General features: G+C 62.3%; 1 protein-coding gene across 1 annotated transcript in view; it reads left to right on the top strand.

Moving 5' to 3' along the window:
* Positions 1 to 1,102: 1,102 nt before the first annotated feature.
* The window catches only part of PTK2 (protein tyrosine kinase 2), a 130,253-nt gene continuing 115,062 nt past the window's right edge, over positions 1,103 to 16,293 (top strand). The window contains exon 1 of the mRNA XM_036031459.1: positions 1,103 to 1,251. The gene's annotated coding sequence lies outside the window, so the exon portion shown is untranslated. The remainder of the gene's footprint in view (positions 1,252 to 16,293) is intronic.

Raw genomic sequence — 16,293 nt, 5'->3', positions numbered from 1 at the left:
GGTCGCCTCTGGGAGCTTCGGGGAGCTCACCTTGCAAAAGGAGGGTGAGCTTATCTGGCCTCCTGGTTTGTGGTGAGGGTTCAAGTGACACCATAAAAGCGAAAGCTGCTTTGCTCTGGTTTCACTTCCTACCGCAAGGTTGCCAGTGATTTTTTTTTTAAGAGCACAAATCAACCATCATCACTTTCTGCACAAACCCTTCTGAAGGTTCCTGCAGGCCAGCACCAGACCACCAGGCCCCTGCCATCTGCCATCTGCCCTGCCGCCCACCCCCCCGAAGTTCAGGGGTGGTAACCCATCAGCTTCTCTCCAAAACTGGCTCTCACTCACACCCCTCTGCCTGGTGACCTCCAGGTTCCCGGGATCCTCCCATCCTTACTCAGGCATTGGGACCCCCAGAGCACTGGTGCTGTCCGGGGATGATGGCCCCATCTCAGTGACATAATCCGTTCACCTGCAGTAGATCTTAAAGCTCCTTCCAGATCATCTTCTAAGATCGAATCATAGCAGAGCCCGGCATTAGGTATGATGCCACTAAAACGAGTCCCCGAGCCTCCGTTTCCCCACCTGCAAAGCGGCCCAGGACACCTAACTCCTTAGGGTGGGCATGAAACTTGGAGAGGTCCAGGACCAGGCCCGGGCCCACGGCGGCGTCCCGCAGCTGTGGTTCCGACTCTGGGACGGGACTGTAGGGCGGGCGACCAGGGCGTCCCAGGAGCCGCGTCTGTAGTTTGGGGACAGGGAAAGGGTGGGAGGACTTCCCCGAAGTGTCCCACCCGTCGGCCCACTGTGGCCCCCCCCACCCGGCCAACTGAAGGCCGCGCAGCCGGGCGCGCCCTCCCGCCCTCGCCAGGGCTCCCCAGGCGTGTAGCCACGGTCGCACCGCCTCGGGCCGCCCGGAAACCCCGGACCAGCGCCCCCAGCGCGATCTCGGGAGCGGGAGCGGCGCCCGGAGGCGCGCTGGGCATGCGCGGACCGCGGAGCGCAGGCCCGGTCCTCCGGGAGGCGGAAGCTCGGGACAGGGACGCGGCGGGGGCGCGCAACGGCAGGGCGCGCGCGCCTCAGCCGGCCGCCGCGCACGCGCAGCAGTTCTCCGAGGGCGCGAGCCCGCCGCCGCCGCCGCCGCCGCCGCCGCCGGCCGGGACCGCTGTGCGCCCGCGGCGTGAGGCGTGGGAGGGAGCGCGGCCCGTCGGTCCGCGGCGCCGCCCAGTCGTCGTCCGTGTCCGCCAGCCCGCGCCAGGCGCGGTCCGAGTGAGTGCGGGGCCGGGGCCGGGGCGCGGGCGGGCGGCCGAGGTCGGGAGCCGGTGGTTGGCAGGGCCGCGGCCTGAGGGCGGAGGGCCGAGCGGGGCCGGACAGGCCAGTCGCGGACACGGATGCGGCGAGGCCGGTTCCTCCCGCGTCGCCCGCCCGCCGGCCGCGGCTCGCGGAGGCCGGGGGACGTGGGGAGGCCGGGGGACGTGGGGAGGCCGGGGATAGAGGGAGGCTAGGGGTTCGGGGAGGCCGAGGGACGTGGGGAGGCCGGGGGGCATTTGGAAGTCGGGGGTTCGGGGAGGCAGAGGGCTCGGGGGAGGCCGGGGGTACGGGGAGGCCGAGGGACGTGGGGAGGCCGGGGCTCAGGGAGGCCCGGGCTGTGGGGAGGCCGGGGACACTTGGGAGCCAGGGGCGCGGGGAGGCCGGGGGACGTGGGAGAAGGGCCGGCCTCCGCCGGAGCCGGCCAAATGCCTCAAAAACAAAAGGGGAGAGAAGAAGGAGGAGGAAGAGGGCGATCCGCGGGGACGCGGGGACGCGGGGCACCAGGAGCGGAGGCTGCCGGCCCGCGGGCGGGGAGGGGTGGGACCGAGTGCTGGGGGCCGGCGAGCCTCGCCCCCGGGCCCGGGGTGGGCGCCCTCCCGGCTGCGGGCTCCAGTTTTCCGGGGCCCAGCGGTTCCCAGGACGATGGCTCCGAGTCCCCATCCGAGCCATTGTGCCTCCAAGCGGCCTCCGCCTCGGCCCCAGCCCCCCGCGCGCCGCCTTGGGGGGATCCACGGACGACTCGCCCTTCCTCTCTCGGTTCCTGTCCTGGCCCCTCTTTTTCATCAGGAGGAGGGGGCTGTTACTTGGTTTTATTGGATTGCAGGATCTTGCCGCTTAATGCACTAAGCATACATTTTTTTTTTTTTTTTTGAGCCATTTCAACAGTGTCCCATTCTTGCATCGTTAGCCTGCAGCTGGGCTTTGGGCAGCGCGACTAAGATAATCGTAATATTGTAGTGACTGTGGGAACCGGAGGCCGCGTGCGAGTCTGGGGGTCTGTATTTCAGACGGCCGCGGTTGGGAGTTTCACTCAGAGGGTAGATAGTCTCATGGCTGGAAAAAGAGACGGGCCACTGCTGTTTGGGATGATGGAGGGAGCCTCACCCCTGCGGGCTGGGAAAAGGGTTCCCTTTTGCAAAGGGGGACACAGCCGGGCCCTGGTCAGCCTTGCCTTGGAAAACCCGGGAGGAGAGTGTGGATGGGGCGATCGGAGAGACGTAGATCGGCCTTCGACTCGCTCTGGTTGCGGTGCAACCTAGGTTGATCATGTCTTTGTCCCGTTGTGCTCCTGAACTCGGTGTTGAACCCCGCCGTGCTTAAACCTGTAAAGGAAGTTTGTGTTTCGGGATCCGTATGAGCAGCCCGTCGCGGTGGGTTTGTGGCCCTCCTCTCGGGAAGGTGCCGCGGAGCCCATTGTTCCTCTCCCCCGAGCACTTCTGTGTCCCCCACGCTGCGGGCACGGCGAGCTCCAGTGCCGTCAGCTCGCTCAGGAATTTCTGGTCGGAAGGAGCCCGCCCCCACGTAGGCTTCTGCGCGGCGCCGAGTGGGCAGACGGCGCGCCCGAGATGGGGCGTGCCGGAGAGGGGTCCAGGGCGGCGAAGACCCCGACTCCGAAACCGCACAGTCGCATTTGGGCAGGCATGGGGGTCCTAGAGGAGACGGGACTTAACGCCTGTTTTGAGACTTGATTTTGAGAGAATGATGAAAAACTGTCTCGAGGGCAACGAGAGAGTCCATTTGAAGTGCTACAGCACTGTGGACAGCTTTAGCTTTTGAAGGTCAACGTTTTCCGCTGAGCCGTCTCCAGGTAGAAGGAACCTTGTGCTGAGTCCCAGCGGCAGGGCCAAGTGGGTGGTGACAAGGACGGTTTGACTTTGGGGGCGGGGACACAGCCCCCGAGTCGCAGACATGGACGGGTGAGACCTGCGGGGTCCTGTCAGCCGGCGTCCCTCTGTAAATGCAACCGGAGATTTCAATGGCACTGAGAGTTCTGCCGTTGCTATCGTACTTGTGAAATGAGTTTTTTTGCTGAACCATCAGAAGTTTCACTTCTGTAGTACTTTATCCTAAAGCTTGTTGAAGAGCATGTTCTCATTCCTGTTTCCCCTCAAAAAATTCCCTAAGTAATGAGCAAAGCATTGCCATGAAAGTCTTCAAGACTTTTTACTGATGCCTGTATAAATCACTTAAAATGTCAATGAAAAAAGTTTGGACAAAATAAATGACCTTGTATTACCATTTGAATCAACGGTAATAAAGTTCAGGAAGTTCCTGGATGCAAATCAGCACTCAAATGCCAGGCTGCTTGTCGGGGCTCAGGAGGTGCCCTGGCGGGGCGGGGGCGGGGCGGGGGCCGTGCCCGGAGCTCCGGGCGCACCTGTGCCCGCTCTCCTCTCCGCCGCCTGGTGACCGTGACCTCTCGGTCTCCCTGCGAGCAGTGTCCAGCAGCAGGTGATCGGAGCCCTTCCTTGCTCTCCCTCCACCGGCATCTGTGTTTCTGGTAGTAAAGCAGCGGGGAACCCCCGCTCCTGTCTGTGACAATTGCATTGTCTTTTAACTAGGTGCTACGATGAAAATAAATTTAGATAAGCATATATAAATCCATGTTCAGTTTAGCAAATGCTGTCAGTTATAGCCTAATTTGCATAAACACTAATGACATGGTTTAGAGACAGAAATAGGAGATAGATGTTTTTGCCTGAGTAGCACCAATCCCACCATTTTTAAAAAAGATTCTATTTATTTATTTTTAGAGTGGGGCGAGGGAGGGAGAGGGGGTGGGAGAGAACATTGATCAGTTGCTTCTTGAGAGCCCCCAACCGGGGGCCTGGCCCCGCAGCCCCGGCCCGGGCCCTGCCACTTTCTGGTCCTCGGGACGGAGCCCCGAGCATCGGGCCGCGGTCGGCAGGGCCGGTGGCCGCTCTTCGGTAGCCGGAGCCCTGAGACAAAGACACGGGCGGCATCCCGACCAGTTTACCTGTTTTAAGAACGTGAAGTTATTTCCTTACAAACTTTGTATTTAATTAAAACAATCCTTCCTAAGTTTTATTTCTGTACACTGCCATGTACTACAAACTTCAGAACAGGAGAAACGACTGAAGTCATGCGTGGGGGCGTCACCCAGTGACGGGGAGAACGAGACATGACCGAGAGCGGGTGCACGTGGCGGTGGTGGGTGCCGGGACCTGTTACGGGTGGGTTAACTCTGGGAGCGGCCCCTCGGCCGGACTGGGGCTGGTGCTTCGATGCCTCGCCCCCTTCGCTCCCCCCGGGAACCAGAGAGCTGGGCCGTGCTGTTCCTGTCCTCGTCTGTGGGCGGGGCGCGGCAGGCGTGGAGCTGGGGTAGCCCTCGGCCCCGAAGGGGCGGGTCCTGGTTGGCCGGGCCTGAAGGACGGGCCAGGGCCAGCTCCTCACTGGAGAGGGGGCAGTCTGGACCGCCTCACCCCGGTCTCCTGAGCAGGAGCAGGCAGTGTGCGGGAGGGGTGACCGCGTCTGGGGAAGTTGTTGTGTTTCGTGGTTGAATCTGATCCCTTCAGAACTTGAAGTTCTGATCTGGCCAGCGTAGTGTAAGCACACGCTTTAATGAAATACCAGAAGTCTTTAATCATGCTAAGTTAATTTAGCACCAGTTACATAAAAATGATCAGTGCACTGTGCACTAATAAGATGCGTCTCACTTGTCAAAGGACGTGCCTAGTGCCCTCTGCGTTCCCAGCCCTCGCGCCGGCGAGTCTCCGGGGTCGGCGTGGTCTGTGGGCACAGCCCTGTGGGGAGCAGGGGCGACGGCGGGCAGAGCGGAGTGCGCGAGCGTCTCCCAGGCACAGTGGGGCCCGCGGGCCCCAGCAACTCTCACCCGCAGCACACCGCTGCTCTAGAAGTTTCTGAGGTGGCTCACTCATTGGCACCACTCAGAGTTGTCCGTCCTGCCTTCTCCGGCTGGCGCGCTCTCTGTCCCTTGGTGGTCGGGGGCCGACCTCGAGGGTTCCGAGAACCTGAAGGCCGCATCGGTGGGCTCTGTGCCTGGCTCCGCCCGCCCTGCCTGCCCCCGTTCTGTCTGAAAAGTCCTCTGGTCCGGTGGTTTGGGCCTGCGACCTCTCGGTGCCGGCTGCGTCCACGTGTGACCGAAGCACCGTGCCTCTGTCCTTGCTGGGTGGGAGGGAGGCGCGAACGGTTTCACGCGTTACACATCTCGAGTGGGCCGTGTGTCTGGTCCTGAGAGCCGAGGCTCCGCGAGGGCAGAAACTTAGCTGCGCACGCTGTGGCACGCCCGCGCACGACGCTGTGACCGCGCACTGACGGAGGAGCACGACCCCCTTCGATTACCGGAGAGCGGCCCCTGCCCCACGGGCTGGCCCCTGGTCCAGGAGAAAGCACCGCTCTGCCCTTTACAACCTGGGAGTGTTCTTTTTCCCTAGAAACGGGTCTCGTAGGAACGGCCGTGGTGTTCACTGGTGCTCACCGAAGTTCTGGGGACGGGAGGCAGCCTCAGGAGACACTGGGGGCGCGGGGTCTGTCACGGGCACCCTCTCGGGCCTTCACCAGTCGGCTGGGCGCGTCGGGCACCCCACGCAGTGTGACTGCAGCCCTGCACCGCCCCTCAGGGCCCGTCTTCCTGCTGCCACGGTGCCCGCCACGCCGCCTGCCGGCTCCCCCTGACCTGCTCCGCGAGGCTGTCACCACCGTGCTGTTGTTTGCACGGAACGCTCTGAGAAGGACGGGTCACCGGCCTTCACTCCAGGGAAGGGGTCAGCACGTAGGGAAAAGGCAGTTTGCTCACGCTCAGCTCACGCTCAGCAGCTCCCTTGTACGCCTGCTCTGTGGTGTGCGAGGACACACACACACACATGCACATGCGGTTGGTGAGCCCCGGGTTGTCTGCTGCGGTTGTGAAGGGTCGTCACAGGACGGCAGCGTCGCTGCCCCCAGAACAGAACTGTGCAGGCCCCACCTCGGACCCGAGTCCAACCCTCCGACTCCCCGAGACGTCTTCCGGCCTGTTCGGAGCTTGGGGAAGGCCCTGCGGCTGCTTCTGTGGGGTGATGTTGAACGTGTGTGCAGGGGCCGCTTAACTCTTGTGAGTCCTGGTGTCCGAGCGGACGGTTCTGATGAACAGCTTTGCGCCGCAGCCGCGGTGGCTGGCAGTCGGCGTGGCGCCCGGACTCGCGGCGTTTGGCAGCCGCAGAGGAGCGAGTGCGCCAGCGGGTGGGTGCGGGAGGCAGCACTCCCTGGTGGGCCGTGCGTGGGTGCCGAGAGCTGGGCAGGCTGGGGCGGTGACCGGGTCTGGGCTGACCGATGGCGGTGTGGCGGGCACCGATCCCTGCCTCGAGGTAAAGCCCCATCGAACGGGAGCTCGTGCTGTTCTGCCCTTGGTCCGCTCCCCCTTTTCCTGCGAGAGAGGCCAGACACACGTCTCACAGTGCACCACGCCGACTGGGGTGTGTCTCCTGCCTGTTGCGTCGTGCGCAGGGCGAGGCGCACCTGTTGCAAGTCGGGTACCGTGAGCCCAGGGACAGGGTTTTATGCTGCCCTTTCCGTGCCCGCGGGGACCCCCACTTCCCCATACCACGCGGGCGGGGCCGGGGGCAGTCAGTCTCTCCTGCTGCTGAGGTCCCGAAGGGGTCAGTTACGAAGACAAAGTAATTAACTTTGTCGTGGGCTTGGTGGGAGTTGTTACAAAGCTAGAGAGGCACTGGGGATAGGCAGGCGAGGTCAGTGTGATCTCGGAACCGGAGGGCGTTCCCACGCGGTCGGACTGTCAGTCAGCTGGATGGCTTTGTGAGGGCGCACACGGAGCCGTGAGCTGGGGGAGCTGGGGGCTGTGGCCCCCAGGAGGTGTGCTCCCGAGGGCCTGGCCCGGAGCAGCTGCTCGGGGAGGCCAGGCCACGGTCCTCCTGAGGTCCGCAGCCTCCTGGCCGTCCCGCCCCGGACCAGCCCTCTCTGCTGGCGTCTGCAGCCTGCCTCCCCGCCCCCTCTGGTGGGTTCTCTGGTACTGCCCCTTTGTGGCTTTAAACAGCCCTCCCCTGCTTAGCTTGAGGCTGCATGTGGTTTCTCCGCGCGCCGGCCCTCCGGCCACTCACGGTGGCACGGAGTGCCCACGCGCCCCCAGCAGGCGTTCGGGCACCGGCGGCCCCTGCGTGTGCTCCCCGGGCCTGGGTGGCCGTGTACTCGGCCACGGCCCCTCCCCTTGGTCCTGTGCGGCTTCACCGGCCCACCTGTGGGTTCTTATTGTGGTTGACCACCTGCGGAGGTTCTTACGTTTTGTGTTTTTTTTTTTTTAAAGATTTTCTTTATTTACTTTTTAGAGAGGGGGAAGAGAGGGAGAGAAACATCAATGTGTGGTTGCCTCTCATGCGCCCCCTACCGGGGACCTGGCCCACAACCCAGGCCTGTGCCTTAGACTGGGAGTTGAACCGGCGACCCTTTGGTTTGAAGGCCAGTGCTCAGGCCACTGAGCCTCACCAGCCAGGGCAGAACTTCTTAAGTTTAACGTAGTTTGTCAGTCTTTTCCTTTGTAGTTGGTACGTCTCATGTCTCTCCCTGCCCTGAGGTCATGAGTGAATTCCTTTGCTATTTTCTAAACGCTTCATAGTTTTGCCTTTCTCCTTTAACTGTGTGACTCTGTTGACTTGGGTTGGGTGTGTAGTATGAGGGAGGACCCCGTTTCGTTGACACGTGGACAGCCAGTTGTCGCAACAGCATTCCCCGGGAAGAGCATCTTCCCCCCGCGCGCTGCAGCACCGCCTGTGTGGTGAGCGAGAGCCCGCGTGCGTGCGCATCCGGCTGTGGCCCGCGTCCGGTCCCCCGGCGCCAAGCGGCCTGAGTTACGTAGCTTTGCGCTGGGTCTTGGCACGCTGCAGCGCTCCTGCCCGGCACTCCCTCGAGTGTGCCTTGGCTACCCTTGACCTTTACGCGTCAGTACACGTGTGAGGGTCACTTGTCAGCGTCCACGAAAGTTCTTCCGGGTGTGTGTGGATGACACCGAATGCGGAGAGCAGGGTGGGGGAACTGTCTCCGGCTTCGGGGTCTGCGGATAAAGTCTAGGGGTGCTCTCTCGTGTCAGTCTTTGTGGGCACGCTGGGGCCCAGGGTCACGTGGCAGGGGTGAGTGCAGCTTCTGAAGACAGGGCCGGACCGTCCGAGAGGGGCCGTGCCGCTTCCCCTTCCCCCCAGCAGGGCACGGCGCCCCCTGGGGGCGGCACTCGGAAGGGCTGGTCTTCACGGTTTAGCCATGGTCCCCGGTGTCTGTGCCGTTTCACTGTGACTTTAATTTACGCTTCCCAAATACCTGGTGATGTCGAGTGTCCTTCCGTGTGCTTCGTTGTCGTCCCCCCACCTCTGGTGTTCAGGGACTTTGCCCACTGAGCACCCTTTTCAAGCCGGTGGGTCCTCGGGGTGCCCGGCTGCACGTCCGTGTCAGGCACAGGCCGTGCGTGTGCCCCACGCCTCGGCCTGTTTTCGCACTCCCTCGGCGGCACCCAAGGGCAGAGTCACACGTTTTGGGGGTGTCCCCTCTATCGGTGTGCTCTGTGGATTGCGGGTTTTGGCTGTCACATTTAAGAAGTCTTTGCCTGGCTTTCGGTCACAAAGGGTTTCCCTCACTTTGTTCCCCCTCTGGGGGTTTGTAGTTCGGGGTTTTACATTCAGGCCGACGATTCATTTTGAGGTAGTTTTTGTTCATGGCGCGGTGCATGGACCCACGCTACCTGTAACACTGCCGGGGCCTAGAGTGGGGGTGGCTGCCTTCAGAGAGCGTTTGCTTGTGCCCCGACGAGACCGCGACCGCCCTGAGCCCACCCCAGACTGGGGGTGCGTGGCCCCCGGAGCTGCAGTGCTCCCAGGGGGAGAGGGCTGGCTTCCGGCGGCCCTTCTCCGGAGCCGGGTAGACTTGCGGGGCCTCTCGCTGGGGCCGGCGCAGACACTTGGGCGACCTGGCTTTCGGTTTCCGTCTCTCTGCCCTCTATGCTGGGAGGGGGTCCGCGGCCCACAGCTCCAGGGCAAAGGTGGTTTCTGGGCCTGCTTATCTCCTCGGGTTTCTGATTTCACTTTGATTTTCTCTGGGTGTTTCCTTGTTGTCAGTTTCCTGTCGCCTTGAGACTGAAGTGTCCTGCCCCTTGTGCAGCTCTCCTTCAAGAGGGGGGCTCGACCCAAGCACAGCCTGCAGTTGAGGAACCAAGGACGCCTTTTCCGTTTCCACTCCACGCCTAGTGTCTGGCCGTGGACCTGCCGTCTTCGGTTGTAGCCGCACCTGTGACTGTCGAAGTGAGACTCAGTGACAGGTTCTCTGGCCCAGGCACACTGGCCTCTGGTCGGGTGCTCAGTTCCCGCACGAGGCTAGTGACAACCGCGTGGGACCGCTCAGAGATGGAGCACGTGTCGTCACGTGAGGGCCTGCCGGACAGCCCTGGCCACGGGTGTCCGTGGGGATTACCACTTAGTCCCCTATACCCTTCCCCCCAAACAGTTATTGTTTTGTTAATATTGTTCATCGTGTTCAGAGGTGCCGGTTGGTGTTTCAGATACGGGAAGGTACTTGCCTGGGGACGTGCATGCTAACACGGGACAGCTCTGCGGCCCCCGCTGAAATGTGGGGTGATGGTGCCTGCGGCATTTCTTTACGGAGCTGGGAAGGAGTCCGGCGCACTGCTCCGGGGCCCGGCCACGGCCGTGCTGCGCGGAGTCGGCGGTGTGGCGAGGTGTCCGAGGTATCCGGCACTCCTCGTGACCGGTGGTGAGCAGGGCCACGAGGACTCTCTGTAACCTGGGAGCCTGGAGCAGAAAGCAGGCTTCCCCCTCCTCCCGCCTTGTGCCGGAGCCAGTGTCAGCGGAGGCTGTGCTCTTCTGGGGTGGTCTCACGCCCCGGGACAGTGCAGGCCTGTAGTTTGCACTTGGCCGTTAGGGCGGAGGGGAAGCATGTAGCTTTGACAGAGCAGCGTTCATTGGAGAAACACGCTTAATGTGTTCGTCTTGTTTCACGAGTGGTTTTGTGAGATCGTGAGGAACGAAACAAGGCGTGCGTGAGCTGCTCGTAGCGGTCGAGGGTGCGTGGTGAGTGAGGAGGACGGGCCCCGAGCCCCCGCTGGTGTTCTCGTGCGGGGCGGGCCGACCTCCTCCACAGGGGGCCCGACAGTGCCCGCCTCCGGCTCCGTGGGCCATGCGCGGCCTCTGTCCCCAGTGCCCAGTCCCGCCCTGGCCGTGCAGAAGCACCCGGGATGTGCGGGCGGGAACAGTTACCTGGGGGTTCCAGTGCACTTTCACTTCTGGTCTCTAGTGTTGTTACGGTTCTTCGGATTGTTTCTTTAGTCACATACAGTGTGAAGAGCATTGTCCGCTACGGGCGCACGAAACCAAGTGATGGGGCCAGATCGGCCAGGCCGATCTGGCCCCTGGAGCCCAGAGGAGGAGAAGGGTGCGCGCACTGGGCGCCTGCGGCTCAGCCTCCCTCCCCACAGAGCGCACCCCCCCCCCTACGCCGGCCCTTGCGCAGGCCCCCGGAGCTCCCCACTGAGTCCCCACCCCCTCAGCCCCCTTAGCTGCCCCTCCTCCAGGCCCCCCCCACCGTCTGGCACTGTCACCTGGTGCTGTTTGTGTGTTAGTGTTGTTGCTTTCCTCCTCTGGGCAGAAGTGCCGTAGCCCTAGCGCGCAACACGGCGGCCGTTGACCGAATATTGTGCTCACCATTTCTGCCTGTGTGTCAGTCCCGTCTTTGAACTTGATGCGAAGGCAGTCGCTCTCTGTGTGTTTTCACATGACTCCCTTTTTGCACTCTGCTGGTTCTGAGCCCCAGCTGAGGGGCGTATGCTGTTCATTTTCCTGCCATGTGACCGGGCGGGCAGCTGGGTGGTCTCCAGCCTTTCCCTGTTACGGACGCTGCCGTCCACGGCTCTTGCTGCCCCTGTGCACGCGGACGTCCGGCCAGTCCTCCCAGGAGCGCCGGTGGCTGGGCGCTGGGCTGGCCTGTCTTCCGCCCGCTGGTTGCTGCCCCAGCGCCTCCGCAGTGCTCGTCCGGGTCCGCGCCCCTGCTCCCGCGAGAAGGCTGGCTCCCGGCCGCGCGGCCCCGCTTCTGCCTGGTGTGGCCGCTGTCGGTTTTCCAGGCGGCCGAGTGTGAGATGGTGTCCGCCTGCGGCTTTAAATGGAGTTTCCCTCATCACCAACGCCGTCGAGCTTTTAATCTGGTGGCCATATCCCCTCTCTCTGTCAGGAAGGACTTGTGAAGTCATTGGCCCAATTTTCTTCTTCTTTTTATGTTTTTCTTACTGATTTGTAGCCGTGCTTCCTGTGTGTGGATTGCAGCAGTGCTCCGTCCTTCCTTCCAGCTGCGGCTTGTCTCTGGGCTTGCGGTGCACTGGAACTGAGGTTCTGGATTCTGATGTCTTCTCAGTACTTTCTTTTACGACTAGAATAGTTTTGGCTCATTTAAGGAAGCTTTCTTTACCTGAGGGCTGAATTTTGACGTGAGGTATTTTTACTTAGGTCATGAGGCATTTATTGTTCCATTCAATAACTATGTTTAATGTTTAGATATGTTTCCTAATTTCTATTAAGGATTCCTTTCAAATGTTTGATACATTCCAAATGAGAGAATTTTTTTGATGTACCTCATTGTGACATTTCTAAAATTGGATTGTAGCCCCAAAGCTCATTGTGTATGAGACCAGTCCTTTGAACTGTTGTCTAAATAGGCTCACACCACAGTTCGCTGTGGCCGAGGTCTTGGTCTAACTTGGAAACTTCGGAGCTCCCAGCCGCTTAAACCCCACCTCTGTGTAATTTATGCCTCGGTCATGCCGAACGGATTTGAGTAACAGATTAGCCTAAGTTTTTAGTTAATGGAGTTTTTAACGCTTTATTTTTAAAAAGTTTGTTAATTTTCAGAGAGAGGGGAAGGGAGGGAGAAAGAGAGGGAGAGAAACAGTGACTGGGTCGCCTCTCGCAGGCCCCGGACCTGGGACCGCACTCTCAGCCTGGGCCTGTGCCCTCGCCGGGCACCTGCCGGGGCCTCCCGCTGTGCGGGCGACGCCTGACCACCGGGCCGCGCCGGTCGGGGCGGGTTTCTGCTGTTTCGTTTCTGCCTCTGGAAGGGCGTGCGCGGCTTTCTGGCCCTGGACGCGATGCGGTGTCAACGCGCAGGGTCGGCGTCTTGTGGACTGAACAGGGGGAGCGGGGCTGCCAGGCCGGTGAGGGCTCCGCCGCCAGCCCAGACTCACGCTGGGGCCGCAGCTGCCTCCCTGCAGCAGCGTCTGCTGATTGAGCTGTCGCTTCTGCCTCCTCAGGGGCTGGTTAGGAACAAAGGAGAGAAAGACAGTTTTTAGTCTGTGGTTACTCGCGGCCACTTAACCCAGTGTTTATTTTGAGGGTCCTTTTCATTTTTGTTTTGTTTGTTTACACAAAGTAACTAAGTTGAAACTTTAAAAAGTTAAGTAATGAGCCAGAAGTTAAATTCTGCCCCTCCCCCGGAGCTCTGGGTGTCCGTGACCGAGGGGTCTCCGTAGCAGGGCGGGTCTTCCCGACACAACGGCAGAACGAGCGTCTCACCTCGCTAGCAGAGGACCTGGGGCCACTCGCGGCTGTCTGTGGGCACCTGACTTCTGACAGGTGGTCCAGGTGCCTCGGTTCCCCGGGGTCCTGACCACGAGCTCCCCACGCGTGCGCTCAGCCTTTGAGGCTCCGTGTGTGGTTGCCGTGTGAATGGGTACACACGTGAGCCGGTCTGTTCGGCCACCCCCTTTGTTCAGCATTTAAGTGCCTGTCTCGTGATGGCGACTGGCCAAGGGCACCCGGCCTGGCAACAGTGCGGGGTGCGCAGTGTGATGTGCAGCCCCGAGGGCCGGCCCCAGGACCGGTCAGGTGGCTGGCGTCTGTGGCCCTGAGGGCCGGCGCCCTGTGCGGAGTGCGGGGTGCGGCGGCATCGGGTGGGCAGGAGCGAGGTGGACAGGGTCGGTCAGAGCGGGGCACTCTGCACCCGACATTGGCCGGGAGCAGGGTCCTGAGGTGGGCGGGGGTGGGGGGCTGGGCTGGAGTTGCGAGGCTCGGTGGAGGGTGTTAGAGGAGCACCCTGGGGCAGGCAGCGCAAACCTCTGTCTTCGGGGAAGTGGCGCCCAGTGGCACCCTGCTAGTCAGGTGACGGGCACAGTCCAGGTGGTGGGAGGCAACAGCCTGTGTTCTCTCAGTTGTGTGATGACGTCGCACGCGTAAATGGAGAAAGCCTTCATCAGGGTGCAGCTGAGGACTGGGGAGAGGGGTGATGTGAAGCCTGTTCCAAATAACTGTGTTTTTAGATTTTTTCTTTTTTAGAGAGGGGAAGGGAGGGAAAAGAGGGAGAGAAACGTCAACGTGTGGTTGCCTCTCACTCGCCCCCCGCTGGGGTCCTGGCCCCGCAGCCCAGGCCCAGGCGTGTGCCCTGACTGGGCGTTGAACCCGCGACCTTTCGGTTCTCAGGCTGGCGCTCGGTCCGCTGAGCCACACCGGCCAGGGCCTGATGGGACGCCTGTTCTGAGCTCCTGCCCAGGCTCTGAGCTGGCAGAGGCAGGGGCAGCGCCGAGGCTGGGTCCAGGGCGGGCCCAGCGTGGCTCCCGGGTTTCTGCTCCCGTGACGGGTTCGCCGAGTCCTTTTGCTTGTAAGCGGGTGGTGGTGACTGCACGGTTGCTGTGACGAGGAGATGTTCTCTCCTCGGTCCACAGAGCCCCGGAAGGGTGAGAGACTTGTGTGTGCGTGTGAGCTGTGTCCCTGGGCAGAGACGCTGGGGCTGCCACAGGTCATCAGACGGAGCCCGGCCCCCGGAGGGGCCGCTCCGTGCTGCGAGAGGGTGGACTCCTGGGGCTCCGGGAGGTGTGCGGACCCGGAGGTCACAGGGATCTCACTGTGAGCGCAGTGATACGGCCCGAACTGCCGGGCGCGGCCCAGACAGTTGGCAGGTGGCGGCTGGGAGGCAGAGTTGACAGTGAGTCCGACAGGACAGCCAGGACAGCCAGGCCAGGGTCTCCACCGGAGAGAGGGTTTAAGTTGTAGCACAGAGACAGTGTTTAGAGGGGGGAGGAGGGCCGGGGCCGGGGCTGCCGGGACTGCTTGGTCTGAGAGAGGAAGGGGCAGTCCCCTCAGGCAGCAGGGAGCCGGGGAGGGCATCCCGGAGACCGAGGGAAGGGGTGGGGGGCCTGCTCTTGGCCACGGCTGCTGCCGAAAGGTCAAGTGCAACCAGAGTCCTGACCTTCGGGTCCAGTGGTCTGGAGACGGTTGGCAGTCCCCGGGGGAGAGATCTCCGGGGCGGCGGGGGCCGAACCCAGCGGGCTGACGGGTCGGGGAAGAGAAGAAGTTGCGAGACCCGGGGTACTGGGTGTGTGCCACCTCGCAGGGCCGTTTGGGGGCTGTTCTGACGTTGGGCGCTCTCGGGGCTGGCTTCTCTCGGCCCCTCTCCTGCCCGTCCAGACGGTGTGTTGGGAGACTCTGCCGTACTTGAGGTGCCGATGTGGTGGTTTGCGTCCCAGCCTTCTCCCCAGGCCCTGGCTGCTGCTCGCCCCCACAGAGCCGCCGTGGGCAGAGCTCCGGGGGTCCTCTCGGCAGGCGCTCTGGCGCCGTCTCCGGAGAGACGGGGATGCCTCCTCTTGCCCCTGGCCGGGGGCCCCTCCCGGCACAGGTGGCGGGCGCCTCGCCGCCCTGGCGTCCCTGGGTCGGTTGTCTCTCCCAGACCCTCTGGGCGACGCTCCTTTTCATCCTCGAATTTGCTTCCTAGGTCCTCCTTTCGGCGTCGTCCCAGGGACACAGAACGGCTGCGTGCTAGGCCACGGGCGCCGCTGGCTGTTCTGAAGGTGATCGAAGCCTTGCCTAGTCGGGACCGCTGGCTGCATCTGCTAAGTGTTTCTGGAAGAGTGTTGCTTTGACGTCTGGAAGACTCTCGCACAGCGGACTCTTCTGGGGTCTTAGTTTCCGTGCAGAACCGAACGGGCCCTGGCACGCAGACCTGACCCTCGCCCTGGGTGGTGCCCACCGGGTTACCCGCGTTCTCTTTAAGTCCGTTTACCCGTCTGTTAAGTGGAGGCTACTCTAACCCTCCTGTAAACGAGACGTAGTTCTTGGTGCACGGCTAGTCCTGTAGCTGATTAAGGTCTTTCCAGGGAAGAGGCACTTGGTGTCCAGCAAGTGCGGTCCCTGACGACGTCGTTGTTTGAGCTGTGGGGTGGCGAGGGCTCACTGCGGTCGCTCCCTGGTGAAGTGTGGTCGGGCTGTCTGAGAACTGGAAACAGCTCAGGAGATCGATCTCTTGGTATTGTTAATATTGGTTTTCAGAATTAGTAATTTCACCTCTTTTCTCTTTGCATGTTCACGCAGTCAGCTGTCCGGTGCCGGCGGGCGGGTGGCAGACCCGTGCGGGGTGGGGCGCGAGGTGCGGTCCCTGTCTGGCAGCCGCTGGAGGGGCGTCACGGCTCTGAGAGTGCTGACGTGCCAACGGGCCCGTGTTTGCGCCCGGTCGCTCCCTCGTGTGCCGTGACCTTGGGGCGTTCCCGGGTTTCTTTAAAGTTCCACTTCCTTGTGTGTGACACGGGCACAGTAGTGGTAACCAGTTACAGTGCTCGTAAGGCGCTAGGAGAATGCCCCGCCCCACGGGACGCCGTCCCAGCGTGAGGCGCCAGTGGTCCCGGGGCTGAGGTTGGGGTTCGGGCCCAGAGGTGGGTGCTGGGAAGCAGGCCGGGCTGGCCTGTGTGTCGCGACGGGAGCCCTGCAGGCAGGCGAGGAGACACGGGAAACAGCTCGCCGCGGTGGCGCGCAGGCGCGGGGTGGGTGGCGGTGAGAGTTCTGGGCTGCCTGTTAGGGCGGGACGGCTGGGGCAGCTCGGGTATCTCTTTAGATCCGCCACCCTGGCCGCGCCCGTCCCTGCCGAGAGCCGAGAGTCCACCCGGCAGACAGCGTCAGGGAGCCGCCGCCGCTGCACTTCGTCCTACGCGGGGCCAGGCGTCGTTTCTCTGTCCATTTGGAACAAGGCATTTCAGTCGTTTTAATTATACATTTTGGG

The sequence above is a fragment of the Phyllostomus discolor genome, chromosome 7 (genome assembly GCF_004126475.2).
Source record: "Phyllostomus discolor isolate MPI-MPIP mPhyDis1 chromosome 7, mPhyDis1.pri.v3, whole genome shotgun sequence".
NCBI classification, from domain to species: domain Eukaryota; kingdom Metazoa; phylum Chordata; class Mammalia; order Chiroptera; family Phyllostomidae; genus Phyllostomus; species Phyllostomus discolor.
Note: the sequence above shows the minus strand (reverse complement) of the source record. Positions and strands in the feature narration are given on the sequence as shown.